At 40.6% G+C, this 8,425-nt stretch overlaps 1 long non-coding RNA gene across 1 annotated transcript; it reads right to left on the bottom strand.

Annotated features, from left to right (window-relative positions):
- Positions 1-726: 726 nt before the first annotated feature.
- Positions 727-1,701, bottom strand: LOC143421367 (uncharacterized). Its single transcript, XR_013101009.1, has 2 exons — positions 1,581-1,701; positions 727-1,453 (listed from the first exon to the last, which is right to left on the bottom strand). It is a non-coding gene; the product is annotated as an uncharacterized LOC143421367 (long non-coding RNA).
- Positions 1,702-8,425: the final 6,724 nt, after the last annotated feature.

Here is an 8,425-nt window from a genome sequence, read left to right as displayed (position 1 = left end):
TAAACAAGACTGATTACATTTCCACATAGGACCAGGTAACTTTGAAAAGTTTTTATTCACCCTTAATAAATGAAATTATTATTTTAAAAAATGCATTTCGTATTTTGGTTATTATTGGTTCTTCGATGTTTTAAAACATGCAAGTATGACAAATTATACTGTAATAAAAAAAATCCATAAAAATACAGTACAATGTGCATAAATGTGAAGGAATTTTTCATATTAGTTATTTACAGGCATTTTTCCATATTTCTTAACTACTGCAATGCACTGTGGGGAAAAGAACGCCAAAAAGAGGGAACCGTAAGAGGGAGGGCAGTCATTACACTGACAGGCCTGCACGATTCTGAAAAAAGTTCTTTGGACAGTCAAAGCCAAGTTTTGTATTTACAGTTTTTCTCGATTGCTAAAACACATTTCTTGAAACTATGCCTCATATTCTCACAACAGTAAACACAAATCCATAACATCTCACTCAATTTCCCAAACATCCTATTTCCAGGTCAAAATGAAGCTCTACACTCAAAACTATTCACTCTTGCTGAAAAACCAAACTTTGCCCTCAGACATCAAACACAAGCCCTCAAAACACACACACTACAACAGAGTTTTGCACACTGGTACAATTAATTCAAAACAATAGTTCCAAAACAAATAGGTTGCTTATGGTTCTCCCCTTCAAAAACCTTTTCACATGATAAACACAAAAGACGCAACCAATGTATGTACAGTGGCACATTTTTATTCATGTACTATACAGTACAACACACACCAAAAAACATTATTCCACCTCAGCATCTTGTCTTTGGTCTGGGTCAGGCCAGAGAATCTCATCCACATCACAGGCTATATTGGCCCTAGCCAGGCAGCGGGGGTAAAATCCTCTTGCATGCCTGATCCACCCCTGGCATGCATCTACTGATATGTCTAGGCAGGCTTCTTCCATGGCCTGAAGGAGGTGAACACGGACATAAGGTTCTCGGTCATACACTTTCCACCGCCATGCCGAAAATAACTCCTCTATCGGGTTTAGAAAGGGAGAGTATGCAGGCAGAAAGATATTAGAAAACCTTGGGTTATTGGTAAACCAGTCACGAACCAGAGCAGCGCGATGGAAGCTGACGTTATCCCACACAACAACGTAGTGAGGCTGCTCTGGCTGTGCTGGTTCCCTGTAGTCCAGCTGGAACATATGTTGTCTTAAACCATCAAGAAAAGCAAGGAGAAGCATAGTGTTATAGGGTCCTAGTACGGCATGGCGGTGGAGTACCCCTCGTTGGCTGATGGCTGCGCACATAGTGACATTCCCTCCACGCTGACCAGGGACATTTACAATAGCCCGATGGCCAATTATGTTCCTCCCCCTTTTCCTTCTTTTGGTCAGGTTAAAACCTGCCTCATCCACAAAGATTATTTCATGGGGAACAGGCCGTCCTTCAATCTCAAAGATTCTCTGCAAAACACATAACACAGTAGAGTCAATCGGTACCCTGAACCACAGTTCAAGAGTGCTGAAATGGCAGCATAAACTGCCATGCTGTGATGGTACACAATACTTTATACAGTATCAAAACTCATACCTGAACATATTCCACACGTTGGTTTTTCACTCTGTCAGAGTTTCGTTCGAAAGGGACTCGGTATGCCTGTTTCATCCGGAATTGATTCTTTCGGAGGATGCGGTCAATTGTGGAGAGGCTGACGGCATTTATGCCTCGAAAAAGATGATCATCCTCAATCACTCTCCTTTGAATCTCTTGCAGGCGGATTACATTATTTGCAATTACCATGTTTACAAGTTCCCTCTCTTGCTCCTCCGACAAAAGCCTTAACCTGCCTCCACCAGGTGGTCGTCTCTGTGTCCTACAAAAATAGAAGCACTCATTACTGTAACTGTCACACATTCTTTTTACAGGAAAATAATGGAAACATACTGAAACTCAAGAAACATAAGTTCAGTAACTTAAAAGTTACTGTACAAAGCAGTCTTACTGCAAGTACACCTACCTGTTTTCCTCCCTGAAGGTTCTGATGATGGAGGCAACAGTGAAGCGACTCAAATTTGGTTGTACTCGTTGCCCAGCCTCCCTCATAGTCATCCCATGGACAAGGACATGGTCAACTAAAGTGGCTCGAATTTCATCCGAGACTGACTGTCTTCTTGCCCTTGCTCTTCCCCTTCCTTGTCGCCGTCGTTCTCCACCTCCACCTCCTTCACCACGTCGTCCTCCTTCACCACGTCCTCTTTCTCCACCACGTCCTCTTCCTTTGCATCTCTTTGGATCCATTGTTTCAAACCTGAATGAGCTGACTTTGGCCCTTTTATCTATCCATCGAAGGTTCTGATTGGTGTGTGATAAATTTTGACTCCTAGTGTTTCCACCTGGTTAATTGTGTGCTAATTGAGCTCAAGCTATGCTGACTTAAGTTAACATTATTGAATGCTAGTGCTTTCTAAATGACTACATGGTGTAAGCACTGAAAAATGTAGGGATTTGTGTGTAGAGTTTTGCAGTAACAGTTCACCAAATTTGACTCATGTGTCAAAGCAGGGAATAGTGTTTATAGTTCAGGGAAATGGGTGAGCTTTTTGAAAAATAGCGTTACGGTTTTGAAATTTTAGTTTAAAAGCCTGGTTATAGTGTTTAAGCAATCGAGAAAAACTGTAATGATGGAAAAAGAAAAGCACAGAGAAGAATAGAAACAGTTTGTGATCCAAAGCATACCGCAACATGGAACTGGGTCACTAGGGCTTATTGATGATCTGAATTAGGGGTGTATGGTGACTTTTACAGCAAGATGTTCAAACTATTCTTTTAGGAAAGGAAACAATAAAACACTATGAAACCATTTACTACACACAAAACTGTATTGCTTGAGTAAAAAGTAAGAATAAAAAAGTATGTTCAAATAGATTAATAACAAAGAAAACTTTAGTTGAATTAAAAGGCTTGAGCAGCATGTTAATTATTAATATTAAACATTATTAATGACAGATTAAGGTGGAATGTTAGCAAAACATCTGGTTAAATTTATTACATTCAGTCAACCAAATAATTTATCATAGATCCTAATGTCAAAGTACAGGTTGAGTCGGCATCTGGTTAACTTGCCTGTTTTATTAGACATAGAGCTGCTGTCTCTTCTCTATCATCATCAAAGCTTTCCCCCTCTGATGTACTGGAGGAGTTATTAACAGCTTTTATATACTGTCTTCTCTACATCACACATGTTGGCCAAGGTGGTTAGCATAAGGAAACTAGCTCATCTGATATGATGATAAATCAATGAAGCTTATTTACTTGCTAAGGCTAGCTATGCTTCCATACAAAGTGCAGATTGTAACTGATCTCAAATCAGTGAAAGCAGAGGACGCAGCAGCTTGCCTCACATGCTGGTCTCCTGTCAGTTTACTGTGAAAGACTAGAAGTTTATGCGTATGCACGAACCACCAGAAAAAAGCTGGTAGCCTTCCAGCCTGCCCAGCTCAAGCTATTATTAATGGGAGATGAGTGAATATAAAATGGAGAGAGCTATAGTTGCCTAAGAATACAAAACAAGCCAAACCTTTAGCAACAATAGCCAGTTGTGGCCACAAGATGGCACTTTTTGACAGTGCTGCCTGAGGTGAAAGGAGAGAGATTGCTTTACTTTGGTACATTTTATGTTAATTTTTAAATTTGCTTGTTTTGATGGCATGCCCCCCATATAACTCTAGGCAAAAATCACAGGATGTATTCTGAGTTGTATATGGCTACACTCTCAACTCTTGTTCAGCCAAATGAAGTATTCACACAATGAACATGGATAATTACCCTTTAAAGCAAACTGAAAAGCAACCCAGGAGTTTCTCAGCATGCTTTTTGGTTAGTAAAAGCCAATTGAAGGTAAAAAGACCCACAAAATAAGCAGCGATGGAAGAAACAACATTTAGTGATGTCTATAGCTTCTAGACTCCAGTTATTGATTGTAAAGGATTTTCACACAGTTATTAAAAACAATCCTTATATTCAATATTGTATTAGTTTGTTCAACTACTTTTAAAGCTACTTATAGTTACTTGTCACAAGGAGACATTACAGTAGGTAGCTAAGGGTCTTAGCAGATGAAATGTTGAGGCTTGGAGGCTTAAGATTTCCATACAAGCATCAGCACTTAATATATTTTCACAGTAGCTATCTTATAGATTGCATATTAAGATATATTCACTAACAACAGTGACATAGCTAGTTTAGAGTTTGAGAAACATCAGCATTTTTTGAATACATGTCCCCTGAGTGTTTTTGAGAAGCACTCTGGGGAAGTTGCACCTTTAGTGTATGAACAGCACTATTTGGTGCACCACATACCTAAGCAATTGCAAACTTAAAATAGGGCCCTATATGACAATTTTAACTATGCCGACAATCAGAGACAGCTTTGAATAACAAGCAAAAACAACTCAGGGAGTGAAGCTGTCTAGATGGCTGAGGTGGAGCTGCTAAATAAACTGTGGGAGGCTACATGCATAATTCAAAGAGCTGTCCTGACATATACCTGCCTCAGATACAAAATAACATTTTTGTTCTCAGGTAAAGAATTTTATACTATCAAGGCCCTTAGAACATTAATTATAAAAGTAATTAAAGTTTGCAAGGTATTTAAATTAATATTGCCTGTGTAACTCAGTCACTTTTAATAGAGGTTATGTATATTTATCTAAAAATATACAAATAATAATAATAAAAAAAATCAATGCAAAATGTAATTAGCTCATTTTATGACACTTTTCATCACAGACAACAGATTGCCTTACTTAATTATGCAACCTAAAAAAGTGAAATTAACTATGAAGCACAGACCTATCAGTATATCCATTCAGAAATACAAAAATTATTTCACTATTTGAAAAAAAAATATTTCCATCGCCTCATTAAACTGCAGCCAGAGAGAGATTTAGTTTTCTGTAAATAAGGCAGAAGTGTGACAGCACTGAAAGCACCGCTTTCCTCTCTCTGAAACTGAATTCTATTTCTGCACATTGATAAATTTGCTGGCATTTCCTTCTTGACTGCTGGAATTCAGGAACTCCTGACAACGTTGCAGGGCAAACACATTCATAAGTGCATATTTGCATAATGACATATTAGGCTGTTTAGATTGAAAAGGAAGCAACAATTAGTGACAAGACCACAGAGTGGGGGGGATTAAGGGACACCTGTTGAGATGATATTAGAGGTAATTAGACAGGTCGCTTGAGTACTGTATATAAGTTAAACTAGAAGAGGTCCTTCTTATTAGAAGTGCTTCTACCTCCTAATTAGTTAGAACACAAATATAAGCAAAAAAACATTGTTTCCTACTTTATGAGTGAACGACTGCCGTATACATTGTATGCCTTTTAAAATAAAAACATATCTGATCAGCATACTGTCATGTGAAATGGGGAATGAGGGAACTAAACTCAAAATCACAGCTTTATTGCTAGTTAGAGGTGATGAAAACACAAGCAAAACTATAACAGGGCACTGACTGACTGACAGGAAGACTGATGGACAGAAGCTACAACCACAATGAGGGAGGACATAACAAAGAACAGAGGGACATATGGACGATATATACACAGAAGGGCATTAGGGCAGAGTGGACACACCTGGGGGATCACAGCTGAATAGAATATGACTGACAAGACAAGGGAATTAAAACTAAACATCACACCTTCACGCACACATATGCACATTGAGACTCAGAATAGAAATTGACTGGATGCAAAAGGGGAACTAAAGTAAACGAGAAAGAAGAAATATGAATATAAAGATACACCCCCCCCACACACACACACTTTTTTTTAATTTATGAGTTCGTTCTTGAGCGAAAGAAAATTCCAATCATATGACTGATACATACCACTTATACACGGACTGCTGTTTTCCGAGGATAGAAATAATTAAAAAGTTTAATCTTCGCTGAATAATAAGCTACAAGTTTATTCATACTGCAGGTGCAATGAGTTTGTGATTGAAATGTAATAAAGTTTGGACAGAAAAATATTCCATTTTCTATTCCCTTTGGTGGCGCCTTTTATAATGCATTGTTTTAGCAAGCACTGATTAGGTAGCAATTGAAAATGAATACAGAAAAAAAAAAAGAGTCAATTGTTTCTGAGTTTACTATCTACCTAAGCAGAGCACGCTAATGTCTCTGTGTATTATTTTTGCAGTGTGGTTTTTCCGTATATTTCTCTCAGAAATTAAAGTTGTCCACACCTGGAGCAAACTGAGCAGGACTTCATTTAATTAAATGCATTGTGTGGGTAAATCTCTGCTGGACTGATGGCTACATTCATACATTACAATCTTGCTGCCACAAACCATCCCTGGTTCCCTGGTTGTGAAGCTCTATTGAATATTGGCAGATTTCTAGTAACCTGTTTGAAGTGTTGGATCATTAAATAGTTTCCCCTACCCAGCCACACATGTTACAGATGTATACAGAACCTGGACAAATACATACTGTATGTAACAAATGTATGCGCAAACTAGAGCTCATTGGCACACACAAGCATGACTCTGTCATAATACACTGTCCTCTTTTCTTATATTCAATCTGGGTGTAAATTAACACAAACTGGAGCTGGACATCTGTGCGCCTACTTTCCCACATGTGTGTCCACTGAGAACCGATCACAACACCTGGACATCACCCATTAGGCTGTGCTAGCTGACCTGGACAACTGCGATGGTGAACATCTGTCAGCAAGCCACGTTCTCCATCCCACTGTTACTTATCCCTCTCCAGTCTGCCAGACTGTCCTTACTCTGTCCTTTTATCTTTTTCTCAGTCAGTCATTCTCTCATGCACACAAACACACAAACAAACAAATATCCCCCTAATGAGATTTAGTTGTCAAGTAATGGTTTGATTCATGACATGCAACAGCAAGGCGCCTGAATAAACATGAGGCTGCAAACTCTCAGTAGAATACATGTCCCATTTGCTGGATAGATGGTCATGTGCATTAATTGCAGCACAGGTGGCCCCAGGGAGAAAGAAACTAACTGCGCTCTAGTTTCCAGCACCACAAAACGAGAACCTCATCAGTTCAAATTTGCTGTTTTTCCTCCCGTCGTCACTGCCATAAAACATTAGTAAGAACTGCCAACTTTCTACACATGCTGGTATGAGAGTAGGATACCACAGTAGCATGCCAAATTGAGATGTGTTAAGAATGAGAAAAGGCAGTGCCAGAGTGTCTTCAGCTCTCTTACAAGACCGAGCAGTGGCTGTCACAAGCTGTCCAGGAAGTGACTGTTGATTTTGGAAAGTCCCCACTGGAACAGCTGTTCCATTATAATGAGTTTGGAAGAGGTGTCTTTTTCATTTGCCTAGCTGAAGTTGTTGTGATCCAGCTGGTGAATGCTGGTTGGTGCTGTACACACCAGGAAAAAACATTTTAACTTGATCCGACAATATTGGGAAAGCACATAATATGTATCACTCTCATGCCAGAGATAATTTGCGACTGCTCCCCTAAAGTGTAATATCCCGCTGACAGATGTTGGTGTGGTGGGTCAGTTGTCCAGCTGTCAGATGTGATAACATCCTCACAGTCTAAGATGCACATCAGTGTCTCTTTTCTTATCTTGTTTAGACTTCTGGTTTTCCCTGTACTCTTCAAGCAGATAAAAATCAGCTTCACTGCTACACTGACTTCAGAAGCAGTTAAACTCACAATTAATAGAAAATAAAGAGCACAAAATTTCAAGTTCCGAATTTCTCGGGGTTTAAAGATGGCTTTAAAATTTAATTGCATATGAGAGCATGAGGGGAATAGATGTTTGTATCTGTGTGTGCCTGTATGTCTGTGTCTATATGTCAGGTTGGCTATCAGACGCCACCTCTCTAGGCACATCTCAGGTCCTCCAAGGTATGGAGGCCTATCTCCCCCTACCACCACTTCCCCTGCCAGTGGCAGACGCCCTCAGACATCGGTGCATTGGTGGTTCTTTGTGTCCGGGGATGGGCGTCCAGGTACACACCGGCTCACTCCTTGGTGGCTGCTTGTCGGGGCCTGGAGCCCGGGGCTCGCTCGGGCCACTTCGGAGGTGGGGTGCCCTCAGCCTCTCGGCCTGGGGCTCCGTCACTCTGGCGCAGCTGGCTGCCGGTGGAGCTCACTGGCATGTCACTGCAACCCCCCCTGGCTTCTGCTCCGCGGCTGCTGAGTGACCCCTCATCTGGGACTCTCCTCAGCTCTTTCTGGGACAGTGGCGCGGCTGCCCCTCTGTTGGTCTCTTGTGTTCTGAGGGCCTCTGGATGTCTGGAGTTTTGATCTACTCCATACCTGCTTCATGCCCTGGAGGACGGGGCTGTGGCTCCCCACACCCTCTAGCAGATCATGAAGGAACCTTTTAAATACAAGCGCACTCATGCTCACAGGTGTACACAC

This window comes from Maylandia zebra, linkage group LG12 (assembly GCF_041146795.1).
Source record: "Maylandia zebra isolate NMK-2024a linkage group LG12, Mzebra_GT3a, whole genome shotgun sequence".
Lineage (NCBI taxonomy): Eukaryota > Metazoa > Chordata > Actinopteri > Cichliformes > Cichlidae > Maylandia > Maylandia zebra.
Note: the sequence above shows the minus strand (reverse complement) of the source record. Positions and strands in the feature narration are given on the sequence as shown.